At 37.9% G+C, this 24624-nt stretch overlaps 1 pseudogene; it reads right to left on the minus strand.

Moving 5' to 3' along the window:
* Positions 1-1276: 1276 nt before the first annotated feature.
* LOC138831850 (60 kDa heat shock protein, mitochondrial pseudogene) lies at positions 1277-6833 on the minus strand (annotated as a pseudogene).
* Between the last annotated feature and the right edge of the window lie 17791 nt (positions 6834-24624).

Genomic DNA, 24624 nt, shown 5'->3' on the forward strand with positions numbered 1-24624 from the left:
TATTTTATTTTTGTGAACATACTGTACAGAGGGGTTACAATTACATGGGCAGGATAATGCGTACACTTCTACAGTTACTAATGCTCTGCTGCATTGCAGGAACTCTGGGAAGATGTAGCTTTATAGGTGAATTCTTTAGCAAGGTGAGGGTTAAAATGAAAATGATATGTTAGTCACACAAAAAGTTATGTGACCAGTTTGACACATGTCCTTTTCTCCTACTTTCTAGAAATAATTGCTCTCTTTTAATGTTCTTTCTTCTGCATATTTTCTACCCATAAGCCAAAAGCCAATAATTAGGTTTTAGCTTCTTTTCTCCTGAACTTCACTTAATTTTGGAATGTAAATTAGAAGGCTTGTGATTGATTAGCAAGCTGACAACTTGGACCACAAATGACAGGTAGATAGGCAGACAGGTAGACAGAAGACCTGTGATGCATTCCTATATGCCAAGTCCTTGAAAGTAAGCTTCAACTGGAAATACTACCTCCTTTATTTCAGTCCTGTAACAGGTGCAACAAATTTGCATTGCCCTTCATGCTCATTTAATGAAGCTACAAGCCTTTATAAACATTCTTGAGCACGATTCTAGCTTCTGGATTTATTTTAAAATGAGGCAACCAAGCCTTACATCTCCAATATCAAAAAGTAGTCTATTACATAAGTGGTTAAAAATGAAATAAAAGTGAGGCCGAAGTCCCTTCTAAGTCAGCAAGGAAGGTGTATCATCAGAAACAATAACAAAAATCAGAAAGTTAGTTTAAGATGACACTCCACAGAGAATTATAAGCATGATCATGTCATACCAAACATCTTTTTTTTTTTTTAAATGGATCTCTGTGGAATTTTTCTCTGTACTTTTTTTTCTTCTGCGTCTCTTATAAAAGCTAGGCTTCAGGGGCATTTAATACAACAACTTTTAAAAATAGTTTTTCACTAATTTGATCTCCCTTTGAGTTCCCACGGTAATGGTATTTATGACTGCTGTCTGGTACTGTGGTGTCCCCCTGCTGAGTGGAGACACCCTGCAGGAAAGACCATCTCTCATTCGTTTTGCATACACTGGTTTATAATAGGTCTCAGAAAGCGTTTATTGAATTGAATTGGCTTCACGTTGTAAGATTGGCAGACACTTGGATAGCTTATAATGTCTTTTATTTATTTTTTTCAAAGATTTCCTGTTTTGGTGCTAGCTGTGCGTGACCAGCAGTTATCTAAGGCGGGAACTAACATTCAAGTGATTATAGCCAAGAGCTCCGGGAGTCTCAGTCAGAGATCAGCAGAGACACATGCTTAAAATGTTAAAGAAGTCGCACAGTCCTTTTCCTGGAGGTTTCTGCCACTGATCTGCTCTGAGGATGAGATCATTCAGCCACATTTGCATTCCCTGGTTCAGACCTCGATCTAAGCTGATGTCATCTGAACATTCCTGCAATTCAATTTTAGCATAGATTCTGCCTTAAACACCTCCTCCTCCCCATCCTCTTTCTAGGGAGTCAGCTGATAAATAGCCTTTAATCGAGAGCCCAAAGCTTTGGAATTGTCCTTCCAGGGCTTTCATTTAGTGGCTTTGTAGGGGGAGGGGTTGCAAATGAAAAATAGAGGTGTGGCCTGGTCTCCAGCAGCCATGAGCCTGTAAGATTCAGAGCATCCTGGAAACTCCTCAGATGCTTGGAAAAGAAAGCAAGTAGCACTACTAGCTAGAGACACCCACAAGGAATCCCCCCCCACCCCCACATGCCTGGTATCAGAAGTGAGTCTTTGGAAGATATTGCTCACACATGAAACATACACATCTCTTCTTCTTTTATTTCTCTTGCAAGTGTGAGATGACGGAACACTCCAACTGCATTTTTTACACCCCACCCCCTTGAGTCTTTGGACATCCACAGCTTTACCCTACCATTCTATTTGCTTCTGTTGAGTCTCCTCTTCTTTTAGTCTCTTCTCCCTCCTTTAGATAAAAATGTTCAGGTTTCCCCTCCTTCCCAGAAGCCGCCATTGACATCAAATAGGGTCTCCATGGAAACCAGAGGCATGCAGTCTCCTCTCCTGAATCTGGAAACCAGATTCTCCTGTATAGGTGAGAGGGGTGGGGGTGGAGGACAATGAGAGGAGGGAGTAGCAAGGAACTCATCCCCTAATTAATGTGCACAGAATGAGGAGGAGATAGCAATTAGACAAGATACTTAGAGATAGAGAGGTGGGGTGGGGTGAGGTGGTGTGTGAGAGAACAGATTATTTCTCAGAGTATTTTGATTTCAGCCAAGAAACAGACAAGAAAAGAAAAATAAAAGAAATCTCAAGGTTATGATACTACCGCCCTCAACCTAACCCAAAGAGCGCAGAATTACGGGATTGGTTAAGGACACCTGTTTCTGCCTTTAGTTATACTGCAGCCATTGTCACACCCTACTCCAGCAAAACATTCTCTCCGAAAAGCACTTAAAATGGGTAAAAGAATAACCTCATTCTGGGTTCCTACATATTCTACAGATATTGCCTCACTTCATCTTTACCAAAATGGCATTTTGACCCCCACAATCAAAGATTACAGACAAGAGAAGGTAGTACACAGTTACTCTGTCTGTAATCCTCCACATGATATGAAGAAAATGGTTTGCATTTTCAGACCCCTACCTTCCCTTTGAGAGACATCTTTGTTCTCATCTGGGCCTGCTAGGATGCAAATAGAACAGGCTCCCCCCAAAAAAACAAACTTGGTATTTTTGCCTTTCTAACCTGAAGCATAGCTATGAAATCTCTGATCTACTTCTGAAAGTGGTTCATAAGGTCTTTATACCAAAGGGATCCTTACCCTAGACCTGAACACCAGTAATAATGTAAGTTGGCTGAGCTCTGCATCTGTTACTCTTAGAACATGTCCCTTTGTCTTTCATTCACACTTCTGAGCCAGTGTCCATTAAAATCCAGTTTTCTTTAGATCTTAGGATCTTCGTTGATGAAGCCTCCCATTCACATAAACCTTTAGTTAAGTGAATTTCTTATGCTTTCCTCTTGTCCATCTGTGTTTGTTGCAGAGATATGAGCCTTGAACACAGCTACAAAAAGATGTGTCCTAGGATCCTTGCACTGGTTTTCTATGCTGCTACAACAAATTACCACAAATTTATTGGCTGAAACCAGCACAGATTTATTATCTTCCAGTTCTGGAAAGATGTTAGAAGTCTCCGTGGACTAAAACCAAAGTATCTACAGTGCTGTGTTTCTTCTAGAAGTTCTAGACAAAAAAGAGCCCCCTGCCCTGCCTTTTCCAGCTCTTACAGGCTGCCCACACTTTTCATCTCTCACCCTCTTTACCATTTATTCCTCAAAACCAGCAGTGGTCTTGCTTTTATGCAAAATCTCCTTTTCTGGCCCTGACTCTCAGACCCTTCTGATGGCTTTTTAAAAAGTTTTGCAACTTTTGGGGCTGGGAAGGTGGCTCAGTGATAGAGTGCTTGTCTTGCGTGCATGAGGCCCTGGGTTGGATTCCTCAGCACCACAAAAGCAGAAAAAGCCAGAAGTGGCGCTGTGTGGCTCATCAAGTGGTAGAACTCTAGCCCTGAGCTGAAGAGCTGAGGGACAGCACCCAGGCCCAGAGTTCAGGCCCTATGACCGACAAAAAAAAAAAGTTTTTGCAACTTTAAAAACAAACACAATTGGCTATTTCTCTTCTTCGTTTCGAATTACTAGTCTTACTCCCCACAGAATGACTGCTTCTAAACTTCTCATCTAGTGACAGGAAGCAGTCAAATCCTGGTTTTAACAACAGAATTAGAGATTCCTCAGTGATTTCAGTTGAATGTAGTCCATTGGTGCATTTTTATTTTTTCCTATATCAGGAATGCATAAATAGATTTTTATTCAAATTACAAAATGAATTATCTGTGGACACAGACAATGACAACAGTAAACTATTATATATTATCAAAGCCACATTATGAGAATGGTGGAGTGTGTGCATGTGTGTGCATACATGTCTATGCATGCATGCATATGCCAGTTCTGGAGCTTGAACTCAGGACCTGGCCACTGCCCTGACCATTTTTGCTCAAGGCTAGTGCTCTACCACTCCAACTATATCTCCACTTTCAGGTTTTGGTGGTTCATTAGAGATAAGAGTCTCAAAGACTTCGCTGCCTGGGCTGGATTTGAACCACAATCCTCATGTCTCATATCACCTCTTCAGTAGCTAGGATTACAAGTGTGAGGTAACTAACACCAGGCAGGAATAGTGGATTTTTTTTTACATCAGCCAATCTCTTTTTTTTTTAAATTTTATTTTATTTTATTTGTGAACATACTGTACAGAGGGGTTACAATTACATGGGCAGGATAATGCATACATTTCTTACCAAGCATTGCAGCCTCCTCCTTTGTTTACCCTTCACATCCCTTCCCAGCCTGCCCCCTCCCCCCAATCCAAATCCTTCTCCTTCCCCCCTTTCCCCCCCTGCACCGACGTTGTAAAGCTCATTTTGGACATGACAACTTGTACTTCTCATTGTTGCAACAGGTCCACCTGTATCCTTAAACAACTGGTTTTTCCCCATCTCCTCCACAAGTTATACTGACATCAAATATAGTGAAAGCAGGGGTTATACTGTGGGGGAGGGACATACAAAGCAACAAAGAGATAATCTTATAAATGCGTTAGAAACACATGCATGAAAGAAACATCAGACAATCTCTTACTTGATCCTTTTCTTCAATTGAGATCTCTGAAGTTATTAGGGACCTGAAGTTATTATGACCCTGCTATTATATGTTATTAATAAAGGTAAAGCCCTGTTCTAGGAATTAGAACATGTCACTTTACAGATTATTATACCTGTTGTACATGCATTACACCCACTGAGTCCCTCCAGGGTCATCCTCTTCAGGAAGAGACCAGTCCAGTAACAGCCAATAAAGACAATTCTTACAATATGTGTTCAATCAATGATTCCTTCTTCCACCATACTCATAAAATCTCTAAGCATAACATCATAATCAACTTCTGAGCAAGTTCTGAAGCATCTTCTGAGCAACTCTGAAGGATTATCTCACTGATCAATGATCCTTAAACACCTGAATTCTTTGCAATGTCATTTTAAGAATTTTTTTTGGGGGGGGGGTCCAATCGTAGGGCCTGAACTCTGGGCCTGAGCACTGTCCCGCAGCTCTTCAGCTCAAGGCTAGCACTCTACCACTTGAGCTACAGCGCCACTTCTGGTTTTTTTCTTTTTGCTTATGTGGTGCTGAGGAATAGAACCCAGGGGCTCATGCATGCAAGGCAAGTGCTCTACCACTGAGCCACCTTCCCAGCCCTCATTTTAAGAATTTTGAGTGTTCTCTCAACAATTTCTATAACAAACTTTTGGTCATAATTAGCAAAGGTGAATGAGTCTAGGGCTGGAATGCACGGAAGTAGAAGACCACCCCCTGCTAGATCAATGCATTTTTCTATTCTTTTAAAAAGTGTTAAGTAGTTGGGTGTACAATGGTTACTATTCCCTCAGTCCAGTTGTGAGTACAATGCTTCTGCATCAATGTCACCTCCTCCATTGGTCTCACCCACTTTTTCCTCCCATCCTTATCATCAAGTTACATAGTTCAATTTTTACACAATGCACTTTTAGTACTCTTGTGGCATTGAGGGAACCTCTAAATTTTCATTGACTTCAACACCATTTGTTCTACCAAACTTTAGCAAAGCTAAAGTTTTTCCTTTTCATATTCATTAGATGTGTTATTCATTTGCCTAATGCTTTACTGAGTTTTTGATTTGAGCTTTGTTAGGTAACAATAATCATAATATTTAATAATCATAATATTTATAATCATAACATTAGAGATCCAAATGACCCCTTCCATTTTTGTTTCATCATGAAGCTATTTAGGGTCAACGCTTCCTCCCACACATACAACTCTACTAGTAGTAAGTTAGTACTTTCTATATCACCAAAGCCTGGAGCCTTGAAGTCTACAACATGAAGACCAACTTTCTTTTAGCCTATTCAGAAAAAGTATGCTCAGAGTTTTTCTATCAATATCTTCTGTTATTATGACCAAAGGCTTACAGTAAGCCCAGACAATTTCAAAAGCAGGTACAATGGGCTGGATTCTAGGAATGTTCTTTTCACTCAGATGAACAGAAACATCCTGGAATTCATGTTTTGACCTTTTGGTATATTAACAAAATATAGCGAAATATATCCTTGATCAGATATCATGACCTCAATGATTTCTAACTCATTATTCAATACTTACCCATTCTTTACATTGATGGCAGTCTTTATTCCAAACTTGCTCATTACATTAGAAATGCATGTTTCTTTGTGTCAATTTGCAGAAGTCTAGCAATCTGAAGAATTTCTTCAGGGGTTGTCACAGGTTTAGTCGACATTTTAAGTTAACATCAACAGCATTGCACCCTTCCTGATTTCCATCAGATTAACACCTTTGCTAATTTTCTCAAACCCTTCCTTTGCAACAGAGTAGGCCAGTACACAGTATGGTGCCATGCCCTGCCTCCATTTGTGTTATTGGCAAAAATTAAACAAGTTGGCCCCTTAATTTTGCATCTGTCCTTTGCATCAATAGACTTTGCATCAATAGAGTTTGGTTACTCTGTGACTTCCCCAGTTCTCTTGTGGACCTCTATAATCACCTTTCGTCCCTTTGGTTATAACAGTTACAGCATCCACTAAAATGTGCACATCTTAAAGCCTTCAGGCTCATGAATGCTCACCAAATTCTACATCTTTGTTTTAAGCCTGAATAAGATGAGGAACCAATTCCCTGGACATTGGTTTGATCTGGAAAAGGACTATAGGTAATTGAAGCATTTTTTCAAGGAATTGATAGGGAATGTACTCTTCAAGGCCATTCATTTTCAGTGAGTGAGAGTAATAACTCTTATGGTTATGTTTGAAATACCTTGAAGATCAAGGATAATCCATCTCAAAATTCTTACTCACACTTGTTGAGTTCCTTTGGGAGTTATGCTGCCTATCAGAAACTTCATGCCATTCCTAAGAATGATGATACCTTTCAATCTTTGGTCTTTAAGTTTTCAACCACTTTTTTTCTTTCTCATGACATCCAACTTCTGTTTGGTTTTGTTTACAAAAGTTAGTCCACACTATTTCTATTTCCTCACCTACCATGTACGTAGCTCCTCACTACAATTTGTTTCTGTTTTGTCCATGGTACAAAATTAATCTTGTCAGCCGGGCGCTGGTGCCTCAGGCCTGTAATCCTCGCTACTGAGGAGGCTGAGATCTGAGGATCACGGTTCAAAGCCAGCCCAGGCAAAAAACTCCATGAGATTCTTATCTCCAATAAACCACTAGAAAACCAGAAGTGGTGCTGTGGCTCAAGTAGCCTTGAACTGAAGAGCACTGGGACAGCGCCCAAACCCAGAGTTCAAGCCCCATGACCGAGGGGGAAAAATTAATCTTGTCAAAGTTCAAAATTACCTTCAAATTGACAAATTTAGTGGCACTTTCCAGTCCATTCTCATTTGCCAAGTCAATAGCCTCGACTCTGTTGAACATTTTCTTCTTTAGGAGTTTCTGCCCTTTGTTTTCTTCACAATACTTCTCTGCTTTCCTCCTTTTACTCTTCACTCTATTCTTACATCATTCACTTCTTCTCCTTGGTGCTTTTATGGATTTTTCTTCATCTATTTGTCCTTAAACACTAATGTTTCCTTGAGACTTGCTACTCAACATGTGTCTGCATATTTATGGAATTAGTATTCCTGAACTCTTGCTAGAAATCATGAATAACAGAACTCACTGTAAGGTACCAAAGCAAAATCTATATTCTAACAGAATCCTTCAGTGACATCAAAGTTTGCCAAATACCAACCTAGAATTTTGTACTTGACCATTTAATATATTTCCTGCAATATCTGTCATGTTATTCCATCTCTAACGCTGAATCCCATAGTCATAGGCCTATAATCGACATCACTTTTTGAGGTTTGACTCACCCAGAGACATACCAATTTGAAAATTCAAAAAACACAGTAGTAGAGTACTTGCATAGTATGTGCAAAACCTTGGTTTCAATCCCCAACACTACAAAACAGGGAGGAAAAGGCTACCAATTGGACAACTTTTTCTAGCTATTAAAGAAGCACTTCAACACTTTCAATTCACCTTGTTGAATTCCCCATATTCTGTTTTGGTGAACAGAACATCCCTACCAAAATATGCCCTGCCAGAATACACACACACACACACACACACACACACACACACTCACACACACACACACACACACACACACACACACACACACACACACACACCTTTTCTCATTCTTATATTTATGCAATCTTTTGACATGTCAATTTTCAGTAACCTTTGTTCCTAACATGAAGCAATGATAGTGTCATATATCACTTCTTAATTGCTGTTTGTAAATATACTAGAATCCCTGAATTACTACCACTGCCATTCTTTGAAAGGTTTCTGGAAGCATAACTACACAGAGAGACTGATTTTACAACTGTCCTATGAAGAAAAATGTTTCAGTTCTTTAGCATGGGATGAAGGCCTTTTGATTTAGTTCTTTAGAATCTCTTATTGGTTTATTTTTCACAAATAGTTTTCCCTGCACACACCACATTCTGAGGTATGAGCATCATTTGTAGCATATAGTCTTATACTTTTTGCTTGATGCAAGATAATTAACATTCTTTCAAACTCTTAAAAACTCATCTCAGACACCTTATTTTTTCCCTAATTCCAATTTAATTCCCATATTCTACAGATATGAGTATTCCATCCCTATATATATATATATATATATCCATTTCTTCTATGATGATTATTTACACTTAGTATCATGTTTTGAAATTATAACTACAAGAGCTAAGCAGCACTGCTTACAAAAGTACTACATGTTGGTTCAGTTTTGAGTTTTCAATAACATTTCTCTTATGTTTCCGCATCCTAAATTATATAGCCTATAATACTTAGAATCAATTTTAATTGATAATAAAGTATTCTATCTATATGTCTAATTTGCACCTAAACTCTGCCCAGTACTCTGATTACGTGCCTACTGTATGAGAAAGAATCAATATACAATCAACACACATGAAGGTCACCAAGTATTTGGGACAGTAACTGGTATAGAATAAATACTCAATGAAAGAGAACTATAGACCCACTTCTTTGATGAACATTGATGCAAAACTTCTCAACAAAATTTTGGCCAATCGACTTCAACAATTCATCCAAAAAATCATACACCATGATCAAACAGGATTCATTTCAGGAATGCAAAGCTGGTTCAATATACACAAATCAATTAATATTATTCATCACATCAACAGGAGCAAGGATAAGAACCACATGGTTATCTCAATAGATGCAGAAAAAGCATTCGACAAGATCCAACACCCCTTTATGATGAAGGTTTTGGAAAAATTAGGAATCCATGGAACATTCCTCAATACAATAAAGGCTGTATATGACAAACCTACAGCCAGCATTATACTCAATGGTGAAAAACTAAAGCCATTTCCTCTTAACTCAGAAACAAGACAAGGATGTCCACTCTCTCCACTTCTCTTCAATCTAGTATTAGAATGCCTAGCTACAGCAATAAGACAAGATGCAGACATAAAAGGGATCCAAATAGGGAAAGAAGAAATAAAACTCTCCCTCTTTGCAGATGACATGATCTTGTATTTAAAGAATCCCATAGACTCCACTCCCAAATTACTCAAGCTGATTCAAAACTTTGGCAAAGTAGCAGGGTATAAAATTAACCATCCAAAATCAATGGCTTTTCTGTATGACAACAAAGATGAAAGTGTGGCTGAAATTAGGAAAGCAACTCCATTTGTAATAGCCCCACAAAAAATAAAATACCTAGGAATTAACTTAACCAAAGAAGTGAAGGACCTCTATGATGAAAACTTTAAAAACTTGAAAAAGAAAATCAAAACAGAACTTAGAAAATGGGAAAAACTCCCATGCTCCTAGATTGGAAAGATTAACATCATGAAAATGGCAATACTTCCCAAGGCTATCTACAAATTCAATGCGATACCTATCAAAATTCCAACCTCATTCTTCAAGGAAATAGAAGAGGCAATCCAAAAATTCATATGGAACAATAAAAGACCCCGAATAGCAAAAACGCTCCTCAACGGAAAGAACACTGCTGGAGGAATATCAATACCAAATTTCAAACTCTACTATAAAGCCATAGTACTCAAAACAGCTTGGTATTGGCACAAGAACAGACCTCAGGACCAATGGAATAGAACTGAAAACCCAGAAATGAACCCACAGACCTATAGCTATCTAATCTTTGATAAGGGAGCTAAAAAAATAGAATGGAAGAAAGACAGCCTCTTCAGTAAATGGTGCTGGCAAAATTGGTTAACTACTTGTAGAAAACTAAAGCTAGATCCTTATATATCACCCTGCACCAGAATCAACTCCAAATGGATCAAAGACCTCGGAGTCAAAGCAGAAACTCTGAAAACATTACAGGATGGAATAGGAGAAACCCTAGGTCTCCTTGGCGCAGGCCAAAATTTTCTGAATAGAGACCCGGAAGCACAACAAATCAAAGAAAGGTTGGACAAATGGGATTGCATGAAGTTGCAGAGCTTCTGCATGGCAAAGGAAATAGCTAGCAAGATCAATAGAAAGCCCACGGATTGGGAGAAGATCTTCACTAGCTATACAACGGACAAGGGTCTCATATCTAAAATATACTTGGAACTCAAAAAATTAAATCCCCCAACAACAAATCCTAAAGAAACAACTTCCCAATAAATAAGTGGGCTAATGACTTAAAGAGAAACTTCTCTGAAGAAGAAAGAAGGATGGACAATAGACACATGAAGAAATGCTCAATCTCCTGAGCCATAACAGAAATGCAAATCAAAACAACATTGAGATACCACCTCACCCCATTTAGAATGGCAAAAATCAAGAACTCTAATAACAACAGATGCTGGAGGGGATGTGGACAGAAGGGAACCTTACTTCATTGTTGGTGGGAGTGTATACTTGTTCAACCACTTTGGAAAGCAGTATGGAGGTTCCTCAAAAGACTCCACATAGAACTCCCCTATGACCCAGCAGTCCCACTTTTGGGCATTTACCCAAATGTTTACAAACAAGACCACACTAAAGCTACCAGCACAACTATGTTTATTGCAGCATTATTTACCATAGCTAAAATCTGGAACCAACCCAAATGCCCCTCAGTAGATGAATGGATCAAGAAAATATGGTATATATACACAATGGAATTCTATGCCTCCATCAGAAAGAATGACATTGCTCCATTTGTTAGGAAATGGAAAGACATGGAAAAATTATATTAAGTGAAGTAAGCCAAGCCCAAAGAAACATAGGTCCCATGATTTCCCTTATTTGCAATATCTAGTATATATATATGAGTCAAGCAGAAAAGGTCAGATAAGGTGATGTTAGGAAAATGAACCCTAAAATATGTATTTTAAATGTGTTTTCTTTCTTTCATGCATTTGTTTCTAACACAATTATAAGATTATTTCTTTGTTGCTTTGTATGTCCCTCCCCCACAGTATAACCCCTGCTTTCACTGTATTTGATGTCGGTATAATTTGTGGAGGGGAAGGGGAAAAACAAGTCATTTAAATAAGGGTACAGGTGGACCTGTTGCAACAATGAGAAGTACAAGTTGTCATGTCAAAAACAAACTTTACAACTTGGGGGGGGGATTGTGTGTGGGGGTAAGGAGGATGGGAAGGGATGGGAAAGGTAAACAAAGGAGGAGGCTACAATGCTCAGTAAGAAATGTACTCACTATCTTGCCCATGTAATTGTAACCCTTCTGTACAGTATTTTCACAATAAAAAAAATAAAAATTAAAAAAAGAATAAATATTCAATGAATATTAACTGTTATTTTTTTTAATTTGGAATTAATACCACTATCTATATCAAAACTCAGTGAGATGGTGACTTTTTTCTGAATATTTATTTCCATATCTATACACTGTTCCATGTTAAGTAGCTGGTAAAAGGTACTTACTCAATCAATATTTTATGAGTTAATTAATGAAATAAGCTAATCAATTGGTCAAGCAGCCATCCTCAGGTCTCAGGTAACAGCACTACAGTGGCAGAAATCCCTGCAGACACTCAACCAACACAGGACTTCACTAATGGCAAAGGGATCCTCTAACCAATGATTTAAATGGTACCTGAATATCAAATTCAATTCCACTGTCTAATGACTACTTTCTCTGGTTTGGGGATCATACCTTAAATTATCTAGAAGACTAAATGGCTTATATATGAATCTGACCACTCTTCCTATAATTCAGTTGCTACTATTCCATGTAAAAATGTTTGATATATTTATTTGAGTAGCTGATTAATACAATGTACTTATTAAGAAAGTGATGATTTTCTTGTGCTCCAGAATCTTGGTCACCAGGTACCTAGTCATACCTACTTGGAAGGTGGTGTTTCCTATGTAAACAAAGAGGGTCATCTCTACAACTAGGAGAGTGGTACATCACTCGTCTATAAAACCAAAATCACATTCTGCTAAGACTCACTGAAAATGGTGTTCTTCCTGCCATTACTAAGCAAGATAGGTCTCCATTTCTGCGGTGTGGTTCAGGCTGTCATAACAACTACAATCCATTCTCCACTCTATCTGATGTTTTACCAGGTGAAATAGAAAACTACAATCTCCTCTCTCCTTTTCCACTGGATCTAAGATGGACAATGGTCAGCACTAAATCTCGATAGTGATTATGCATTCCTAATAAGTCTATTCCACTGAGAGAAACACAAAACACCTGGATCTTGAAACTATGATGTTAACTCTTAATCAAGATGACAGAATTCCTAGCTAAGACTTCTCTAGTCTCCAGGAAGTGAAAAGGAAAAACAAGAGAAAAAGAATCTATGTGAAGGTAGAAAGAAACTAACTGGGAAAGTGACAGGCATTCAGATGTGTTGACACACCCACATCTGGATTTAAAAATAATGAGGTAATAGAAAATCCAGGTCAGGGCTTCTTAAGAACTTTTTCAAATTGCAGCTATTTAGTGGGCAGTGGGAAAACACAGATGCCCTTCCCCATGATGTACTGAGCCAGTTTCCTAAACTTCTGACGGATGAAACTAAACCAAGAAATTTCATAGCAGCAGAAGAAAGATGGCAAATATTATGCATGATATCAGGAGAAAGAAAAAAAAGGAAATGATTGTTTTACTAATGCAAAATCAAAGACTAAGATAGTATTTATTTGTATAATTTAATATGTTTTATTATCATTCTCTCATTTATGTTTTTAAATTCCAAAAGTTTAAGCCTAGTTCTTCCTGAAGAAGAGTCATTTCTAAACTAAATGTTGAATGAGGTATCCATTAATCCGTGCTTATGATGCTGTAATCAGAGTGTAAACAGGGCTACAAATACTGCTGAGAATCCCATTCCTAATCTTTGATAGGTGAGAATGAGATATCTTTGTGTTATCTTAACAAAATCAGTAATCCATTTCTGGAATGGATAGACTAGATGTGGCTTTGGAGACCTGAGGTCAATGCTCACTTTCCTCCATTCTATTGACAGTATCAGCACTAACCACAAGTAGAAAACTGTTGGAAATTTCATAGAAAATAAACTTTTCCCCCCAATTTCCAATTCAATCATTCAATGTATTACCTTTTATTTGAGCAAGAATTTTGCAGTGTTAGTGTTTACATATTGCAAGAATATATTATAGATAGATAACCACTCTTAAAAGAGGAGATAGGCATATAATAAATATAAACATATTTTAACAAATATTAGTTTATGATAAATTAATGGTCATTAACAGGATTTGGTATAGTCCAACTAGATTTAAAGTACAAAATTGTACCCAAGCTGCAAATAAGTAAGTTAATTTGCATAGCTTTATAGATACTGACAAAATACCTGAGGCTTCTGTCAGAGACAAAGGAATTTATTGCTCAGAGAAGAGTAAGCAGCATTCAATTTACGTGCAGGCCAGTATTCTGTGCCCTCTAAAATATCTGCATAGACACTGCAAAACATAGATAAACATTGTTGCATGATGGCCACAATTGGGTTTTATCACAGCTAAAGGAACTCAAAGCTTAGGAAACTTCAATCTTTTGTACCAAACTATAAGCAAACCCACTCAATCTCTGTCCTAGAGAAAGAAATTATCTTTATTATATTGAATAGTAAACAAATTTTCCCTTTGCTTTGGAGCCAGACACTCTCATTACTTCCCAAGCCTGTTTACCTATATTAAGTATCTTTGAAAAGAGAGTCTAGAGAAAGGAAGTCAGTTCTTATGCTTGCAAGGCATGACAAAACTACAAGGGCTTTGTGGAGAACAATCTGCGAGTAGTGTACTTGTACAGGTTAGTAAGAATCTGGATATGGAAAGTGGAGAAAGATGAGAAAGAATGGTAAATTAAGAAAAGCACATACCAAAAATAAAGCCACTACAGTTAAAATAAGTAATCCCAGGTTTAATTAAGCCAGAACAGGAGCTAGATAAAAAGCAAATAAAGAAGTAGAGCTTTGCTAAAATCATAGAGACTAACTCAAAGCCTTGGAGTCAGTAAGAACTAGAGGCTAAGACCTTCTAGAGAGTACAGATGTCTTCCAGTTGCAGGGATAGCTTGAAAGGATTTGATATTCTTTTTAACCAGTCCTAGACTTGAACTCAAGGCCTAGGCACTCTCACTGAGTTTTTGTGCACAAGTCTAATGCTCTATCACTTGAGTAACCGCTTCATTTCTAGCTTTTTAGTAATTAATTGGAGATAAGATTCTCATAGACTTTCCTGTTCAGGGTTTCTTTGAACCATCTCAAGTTTTAGCTTCCTGAGTTGTCTAAGATTATAGGTATAAGCCACCTGTATTTGCCTGAAAGGAAGTTAATCTTTGTAAAGTTATGCTGCTAAGAAACAGCACTTAACTAATCTATGGATGAATTAGAATAAAGGTACAAAGAACAGCCAAGTTTATCTATGTGGCTATTTAAAAAATACTCTGAAACTATCCTATTCTACTTTTGATGTGTTGTTATAGAAAATATGTGTAGTGTCAAAATACAAAGCTTGGGCAGAAAAGTCTATGAGACTCTGATCTCCAATTTACCTGCAAAAAGCCAGAAGTGGAAGTGTGGCTTAGGGAGTAGAGCACCAGGGTTGAGTGCAAAAAGGCACAAAAGGGTGAGAGGCCCTGAGTTCAAGTTGTAGTACTGGAATAAAAGAAGTAGTGGGTATTTACCACTTTTTCCATCTCTTTGAGATTTCCCAAGCTAGGTCCTCTCAATCCTTACCCAAGATGCTGCATCTTTTCCTTTGATCATAATCCTTCTGTTTCTGCAACTAATGAGTGTCTGGTCTTCTGAAGTGGGCAAAGTATTATTATATTTCAATAAATACAAATATCAAAAACAACTGAAAAAAACCTGAGGAACCTAACTTAATAAAGTTCATCTCCCACTCACAAAAAATCTATTCTCTTATTTTTGACAGAGTGGTATTTTAATTAGCTCTGCTGCATCCACAAGCAGACCCAAAATCTTAGTGGCAACAGACCACAGTATGTAGTAATGAGTGCAGATGCTTTGTCTCTGCTTGATTCCATTTGGCTCTGCTTCACGTGTCTTTTTATTCCTGGGTGGAGAATAATGGCAAAATCCCTTCATAGCAGGAAGCAGCAGCAGAATAATTGGCAGAATCTTAACAATGTTTCCCAAAGCATCTGAAGATGGTAGCATATATCAGGTACCCTCACATTCCATTAGTTCAAGCACATCACACAGACAAGTTCAATATCAATAGCCAGGGAGTTTTACAGGAAAGAGAATATACTAGTAAACAGTATTATATTTAGGACCAGTAGTAGGTTTCAAACTGTCCTTCAGGATTTTTATTTCTCTAGCTTGTAAAACCACTGTTTAAGGTCTCTCTGAATAGAAAGAAAAACAGTAATAGGAAACCCGTTAGAAAACAATAGACAAGGTTTTGTGTACAAAGGAGGAAGAGTCCTAATTGAAAAACAAGTTTAAATTTAAAAAATCAAAGAAAGAAAAGGATCCAAGCCAAAGACATGGCTCATCAACTGCCTACCATGGCCATAGTGTCTTTCAAAACACTCAGGAATCACTCTGAGAATCAGAAAGAGCAGAAACTGCTGAAATCTGTTGTTCTGTCCTTGACAGCTATTCCACACAAAGATAAGTGGAAAGAGTTCCTCTCTCCCCTAATCCATCCAGTAAGGATCTTATAGCTGGCAGTGATCCCGAAACCCAGAATTCTGGATTCTTCAACTACATGGGCAAGTATATCTATTTCTTCCACTCTATATCTCTGAGTAGTTGTCTTCATTATTGTACTTTTATATTTATTACATAGGTAGCATTGCCACAAGAGCAGGAAAAGTATAAGAAAATTCAGTAAGACAAGAGATCATCTTTGTTGAAGAAAGAACTCCCCTGTCATCCTTGAGTAAAGGTAGTAGTAAGTTAGACAGACCATAGATTTGGGATAGAATGTACCTGGGGTGTCATTAATCTTCCAGTGATGGCTCTTGCTCTAGACTGGAGTAGTGCATATCCTAATTCATTGCCTGGGTAAATAAGAGTGCTGTGTAGCCCCATCAAGATTCAAGATACAATAGAATCTTCAGGAAATGTACTCATCAGCATCCAAGATTTATGCATTCTTCAGACTTCAATTTCCCATGACTATACACCAGATATGGAAATTCATTTTTCTGCATTTGTTTAATATCTTATCTCAATATCCAAGCTTTGAATTGAGAGACCAATGCTGTCTAAATTCCCACATCATTTTAGTTAAACCCAAGAGCTTTCAGGAATCATGGGGAGGGCTGCATGCATTTGGCTTTGGCAATTTAATTGAAGTTACAGCTGTACATTACTGAAAAAATAAAGAATGCCACAATGACTAAATGCATTGCTCATCATATTCCCTCAATTCTTTTACCTTTTCTCCGAAAAATTGCTGCTTATTCCTCAGCTATTTAAACATCATTACTATTCTAGCCACGAGTAAGTTTTGACACTTTGAACAGTTTGCTTGCAGGCCCCAAATAGGAGTGAAGTACATCAAGATGTTTCTGTGAGTGACAGGAAGCATGAGAAAATGTGGAACATGAGACCATCTGAGTCATTTTTGTGGAAGGGTTGGAAGCAGAAGATCAGAAGATTTACCTCTGCTGTAATGGATAAGTGTCCACGCCGCTGTATCTTTATAGGTAATTATACAACCTAAACAAATGGAAAGGAAGGAGTTTTGTAGGACATCTGATCATTCTTCATATAAGGACCCAGATCCTATCTGTCTTGGGGTATCCTCCTGATTTAGAGGCTTAGATACCTCTTCACTCAAGAAAGGTCTGGTAAATGATATTCATTACTTCTGCCCATATTCCACTGGATACAATTCATCACATGATCCCAGCTAACTGAAATTTAGTAAATGTTCTTTAACCAACTACTTGAAAAGAACAGGGCAAGAATTAAACAATCAACCAATCTCTCTAACAAGCTAGTCCTAAAATTAAAGTCTTCTTGCTTTGGATCTTCACAAATAGTTTTTGAAGACCTTCTTTTCCTACATCTTTCTGGATGGCACTGTTGTCTGAGAAGAGACTTTGAAGGCCAGATTTCCCTCCCACCCACTCTCCCCTGCCCTCCCTGACATTGTATAGAGGATTGTTGATGGCAGTGAAATGTTGCTTGGATTGGTCGAAAATAAGTAACCTATTATAAGACTGGAATCCTGAGTTTTGAATTTTATCATTGTCTTTCCAGTTTCCTCTACAGCCATAGTATTTAGAACTAATGTCTTCCTGTTTTCTTAGTCTATAGCCTAAGTTTATTTTAAACACCAGTGCCCAGGCTGAGGCATTTCCTGACACTCATCCTATGGGCAAGATTATATGCCAACTTGAGGATACAAAATTGGCTTATAAATGGTATTTCTGTCCCCACCCATAATTTGAAAAAGAATAGGTATCTCAGAGATATTTTTGTGTGAGATATCCCCTGCCCCCCAGCATCCTCTTCAGATTTAATTACTTCCTTCCTCCGACTGTTTCCCAGACTATCAGAATCTATCAGTCTCAAGCATATGGGGAAGTGGGCACCACCGGATGGCTATTGTCAGTCAGGAAATAGCTACCGTTAGGCCCTGTTTGCTAATGATCACATTTGATGTGATAAAATGGATGTGAATATTAATTTTAAACCATCTCACCACCGTCTTCAATTTAAAAAGCAGGCATGAGCACTGACAGCTTTGCATAAACCCCTTTCTTTCTATTTTCTGTGATTCTGACATATTCACATTCCACTAACTAAGAGCGAACACCACTACCCACCCACTCACCAGGCGTTCACTTTATATATAGCTATAGATTTTCGATGCAAAACAAAGAAAATAAGGATTCATCTAAGATAGAATTTGTGGTGTGATTTTTAAGGAGAGAAGATGCTAAGCTTTCTATATTTAATTATCAGTCCGGGTTTGGGTTCTACAAAATGATCTTGTGTAAGGCACTACCTATACCTACCTTTCAGCTTCTTATTGATTTATATATTCACTCATGCATTCAGCATTTAATATGTGCTTCATAAATACCTAGGACTGACTGTGCAAGGTTCTGAGGACATGGAGAATGCCATGATTCTTATTTAAGGAGCTCGAAGTGTCACAGATGCTATTATGTAAGTATAAATAGTAACTGCTTAGTCTGAGGAAAAGAGCTTTGTAACTCTGGATCATTCTTCAAAAATAAGGTGTTAATTCAAGTACTTTATATTCTACCCTTTTTCTCGAGTATTTTGGGTTTTTTTTCCTCTTTTAATCATGATATTGGATATCGTTTGGAAAATGACCATCGTGAAGAAAGCTAAGGTACTTAGGGTTTTGACTTAAGGAGGACTTCCATACTGTGCACAGTTTGGCCTTAATATCTGAAGACTTTGCATATAATTGTTCTCTTCTTCACCACTATGGTGAGGCATACAAATGATTCTACAGACTTAGAGGTTATTGTCACTATTTGGCAACTCTTATTTCTTGTCTCTCAGATCTTTCTAACAAGGAGATATTTCTAGAGGTTTTTAAAAATGGCCAGAGTCAACATTCAGTTCTATTTGTGTTTGGACCTTGAGAACGTTCCACATTTCAGGACTACTTGGCTTTAAGTTCTGTTTTCTATTTCTTTCTACTTTATGGGTGTTGGGAAGCACTTTAACATCAAAGCTGTTGGGCTTAACTTGAGATATCTGGGAGCTACAAATTCTAGGAAAGAGACAAGATGTCACAGTGTATGTCTGGTTTTTATGTAGGCATCCAAAGACTGACCACAATAAAGATGGTAGGCTTCCAGATTTCACACTTCCAAGAGAGCAGGCTTGGCATTTTAAGTAGGTCACAGTTGTTCCCATTCACAGAAGACTCCTTACTTGCATTCAAGTCTGACTATAACTAACTCAATAATCACCTAATAGTCACCTAATCATTCAGTAGTCCCTTAATTCTGGTGGAAGGGCATTTACTTTCAGGACCCACATGTTTTCCATGACTGGTTTTCAAATGATGATCTCTTTTGGCCAAACAAGAAAAGCTTACTTCCATCTCTCTACCCTACAGCCTCCCCTGAGAGGCCCCAGTAGTTCAGGAAGAAATGTGAGAAGCAACCCAACATGGACATTCATCCTATTGGCCTCAATCCTCAACTTTCTACCATCACATCCCTTAGAGTCTGAAGGAAAACTTCCCACAACAATAGCAGAAGTACGTCTACCAACAATCAGGGTCATTCTCCCTGGCTGTGTCTATTTACATTGTCATCAGGGTCCAAGTTTTTCCCTTTAGAAACAACCCTTTCTAAAAAACCTTGATGAAGATGGGTGGATTCAAGGATTATGTTTGATGGGCTTCTTAAAGAAACAAATTATTTTAAATAGATTGAGATACCTTAGAAAAATAATATAAGAATCACTACTCTATCAGTATGTTAGCCACAAGAAAGGCATTCTTTGCTGGTATAAATTCAGATCTTATGATGTCTATTGTCTTCTAGTTTTAATCAACAATTTTTGGTTACCCTGCCATCACTAACACATTTCAAAAGTTTACTCTGTCCTCCTAAACAGTTCTGTTGGCCATAGAGCCCCATACAGAATTAAGGGAAAATGAGTAGAGTTTATATGTAACCTTTTGCCAGGGTTACAGCCTACCTTGCAGCTAGTGTCACATGTTAAAATTACACCACACATACCTATATATCATGACAATGTTTATCCTTTACTAATATAGCTCAGACTTCTCACAACGACCTCTAAGTCCTTGCAAACTTTTTGACTGGATTCTAGGGGCTGCTTTTAGAATGGTGGCTGCATTGGTAGACTGCAAAATAAGTGCTTCGTTAAGATGAATGGGTAAGCTCACCATCTTAAACACCAGCTCATGAGGGTCCCATTTGTTAAATGTGGCAATCTAAAAGTTCCTCCAATAGGAAGAAATTGTTAAGTGGAAAGAATATTGATTCAACAAGGTTCTCAGTGATTTCCACATTGCCTTTTGGAGCAATCTAGGCACTCCAAGGCCCTCATAGTTTTATGCCAACAGGCTTATTTTCAACAAATAATCAATAACAACTACACAGCAGATGTGATTCCAAGCCAGTGGCACTCAAAGTTTTACTTGTGATGAGAATTGCCCGAGGGTTTCTCCAAAGATAGATCATCCATATCAAGCCACCAACATCTCCAATTCAGAAGATCTCAGAAGGGGACATGAGAACTGGTTACTGACAGCTCACCAACTGTTAACCATGCCGGCCTGGAATACAGCCTTAAAATCAGAGTTATAGTTACTAGAAAGAAAAAGGAAAGATACATGCAGATTCTAATCTAAAATGGTACTCTTTTCTTTTCTGTCACAACAACAACCTCAGCAGATTAAAATGGTAGTACAAACAGTTGGACCTACTAGCATGAGGAACTAAAGCTCCGTTTTTCCTTAATTATATCTTCAACAATTACAATTGTTTGGTCTCCATTCCCTGAGTGATGAAATGCTCTTCCACTTTCCTATAAGACAAGGTGCATTGCTCTTTATAGAAGTTTACAAAGTAGTTTATGTAAGCAAAAGAAGTTTAGTATTCATTTTAGAACTGGTAAACATCCATTTCCTTAAGGATAGACTTGAGGAAGCAAGATGAAAGGTAGTAAAGTCAAGAAAGAGACATGCCACAAACTTGGCCAGTGAAATAAATTTTGAGATAGCATAATAACAATGAAGTGAAGGGACAGGGAACCAAGGAGAGATTACAGAAATAGAAACAAGTGGATACAGAAACTCACTGAGGGTGTGGAGCACAAGTGAAGAGGTTAAGGGTGGTACTTAGCTTTCTGCTTTAGGAATCATTGACTCAGGCAGTCATTCCCCAGTCACTAGATCAACAGTACTTCAAAGAAGTCATGATTGGGATTAATAAAATAAGTTCAATGTAGAAGTTTCTTAGGCCTGGACCTTCTAAATGGGAAAGTTCTGCTAGATCAGAATTCTGGGCAGGGTGACTCCCAACTGCAGTCCCTTAGCTCCTCTTTTATTCATTTTTTAAAATATGTCTCTTGTTATTATAAAGGTGATGTTACAGCCCAGCTACTCTTGAAGTGGTGATCAGAAGGACTACAAGTTGAGGCTAACCCAGGCAAAACGACAGCGAGTTCCCATCTCTAATAAAATAAAAAAAAGTAAAAATTGTAAAGGTCAGGGCATGACATGCGATGGTACATTTTTATAATCCCAGTTATGTAAAAAGTAGAAATAGGAGGACTATGAAAGCTTTAAAGATGTAGCTCCAATGGTAGAGCGCTTACCTAGCAAGCACAGAGCCAGGCCCATGAGTTAAAATGCCAATATCTTCAAGAAGAAAGAGAGAAAGAAAAGACAAATGGAAGAAAGAAAAGAAAAAAAATGAAAGAAAGAAAGGAAGAAAGAAAAAAGAAAGAAAGAAAGAAAGAAAGAAAGAAAGAAAGAAAGAAAGAAAGAAAGAAAGAAAGAAAGAAAGAAAGAAAGAGGGAGGAAGGGAGGGAGGGAGGGAGGAAGGGAGGAAATAGACCCCCTTAAATTGTATGTACTAGGTTCTGCATATGTTAGAAAGCATCTTTCTTAAAAGGAGGGTGTACTCTGTGTGTACACAATATCTACTGGCATGGAGAAGCCCAACAAAACAAGAACTGTTTAACAAAAATAAAATAATTTGAATTTCTAAGCTACATGACCAGAGAACTCAGTTGAACTCTGACAGCCACTTCATTTCCATGGAATGAACAATGAGCAGAAATGAGACGGGAACTGTGTAAGTGCACACTATTCCTGTGAATGCTTTAGTTGTTAAGTGAAGGAAACAAAGGCTGTGGTTTTTTAGAGAGAAGTATTTGTGAGAGACTTAAACATAGTCATTGCTAAAGAAACTCGGGCTCTAGGAAAAGAGAGGTAAGAAACATTAGTGGGGGATAATGGGAGGAAGCAAGAGAGAGAAAGACAAAAAGACAGAGACAGAGACACACAGAAAGATAGAAACCAAGAAGACAAGAGGTAAAGCTGAGCATACACATTCATCTGTTGAAAGACACAAGTGAGAATCTCAATTTTATGTAGAATAAGAGGTGAAGATTTTTGCTAAGGTGGACTGGAGACTCAGTAAAGAGTTTGTACAGAGAGAAAGAGATTGAAAGCATGACTTTTGGAATGGAATAAACCAATAAGAACATGTGTAAGAAAATCACATAATGCCAAGAACTTAAATGGGATTGGTAATCAGACCTCAATTTATAATGATACCATTGTTCTCAACACAATTCAATAACCTAACTGAGCAGTGGATAAAGGAAGAGTCCATGGATGATTTGCCTCTTTGGAATAACCACAGGCTTGGGACACTGAGGATTCTCGAAAGAGCCTAGACTCAAAAGGCTAGTTATGGAAATGAACTAAGATATGACTGGAAAAACAGGCTCAGAGGAAAGGTAGGGTTCAACAAGTTAGAGAGTAAGAAGCTAATACTTTAGAGATAAAATAATGTTCATTGACTTATGTGTTTACATGTACATAACACTATGATCTAAGTATTATTTAATATTTAATATTAATTTATTAAATCCATGTAACAACCCCAGGAGACATTATTAGCATAGCTAAAGCCCAATTTACAGATGTCCCACTTGGCAGATAAACTGGAGTTACAACCCCAAATTAAATCTGGTGCAGGGAGAAATACAGTTGGTGTGTCACATGAATATTAAAGAGTGGAAATGGGATGTAGACCCAGGCTATTGGGCTACAAAGGCTGTATTTAGTACTTTATGCTGCTTTTCCACTGATATTTTAGATTTCAGAGCTATTGTAGGTCAATAGCTTTCAATCTTGCTGTGCCTTAGATTCAGCCAGGCTGACCCATAAATAAAAATCTCTAGCAGTAGGAATCCAGGGATCAGCATTCTTTAAAAGTTCCCCAGATGGTTGCAATGTGCAGGCAAGATTGAGAACATAGCTGAAGAAGCAGCACAGTTCAGTATGACCATACTGTAGCTAAATTGAACTGAGGAACTTAGCATCAATACACTAACAAGAAAATGCTGTCATCTGATGCTATCCTAGTGGAACACAAAGCCTGTAAGGCAATTAATTGATATGTACATGAAAAACAGAGACAAAAACCTGAGATGATAATCATTCTTGAGAATAGTAATACATATTGTTTAACTTCCAACCTCTAGAGTATAGTAGAAGGCTCAAAAGTACATTTTAAAAATTGAGGCTGGGTGTGGTGTTTCACACCTACAATCTCAATTATTACAAGCAGAGATTTGTAGAACCATGATTCAAGCCCAGGCAAAAGGTTAAATCAGAATGCTTCTCAACCAACAAGCTGGAAGGGGCAGGGAAGGGGGAGTGTATGTCTCTGTGCTCAACTACATGGGAGGTATAGATAGGAGGGTTATGGCTTAAGATTGGTTCCTGCCAAAAGTGCCAGGCTCTTTACGAAAAAATAACTAAAGCAAAAGTAGTAGAACACTTTTCTAGAAAACTTGATGCCTTAAGTAGCACCAGAAATCAAACAAAACAAAACAAAATAAAAAGAATGTTCTACCTGGGAAAGGTCAGGCTCTTTTATTAGAGCTTTACATCTCAGAGTATAGTTCTGTTCAATTGATCAATTTGTCAGAAGGGTAAGGTGTGTGTGTGTATGTGTGTGTGTGTGTGTGTGTGTGTGTGTGTGTGTGTGTGTGTGTGTGCATTAATTGGTGGCAAGGGGGCAGGAACCTGTGTGTCCAAATACTTGCTTTACCTAAGATGAAGCCTGCCAACCAAAACCTATTCATTAAAATTCATATTCTCAAATAAGGAAGCCAAAATATTCTCTATTAAATTCTTATTCTCAAATAAGAAAACCCAGGGCAGCTGATGAAACATTTATGAATATTAATAACCAACTACAAACTGCCAATTAATTTGTTTGATTGCAGCTAAGATGGTCGATTACAGAATATATTATTTTATATAGCATTAAAAGAAGAAG

This window comes from Dipodomys merriami, unplaced genomic scaffold, assembly GCF_024711535.1.
Source record: "Dipodomys merriami isolate MVZ:Mamm:240054 unplaced genomic scaffold, mDipMer1.0.p SCAF_2, whole genome shotgun sequence".
NCBI lineage: Eukaryota > Metazoa > Chordata > Mammalia > Rodentia > Heteromyidae > Dipodomys > Dipodomys merriami.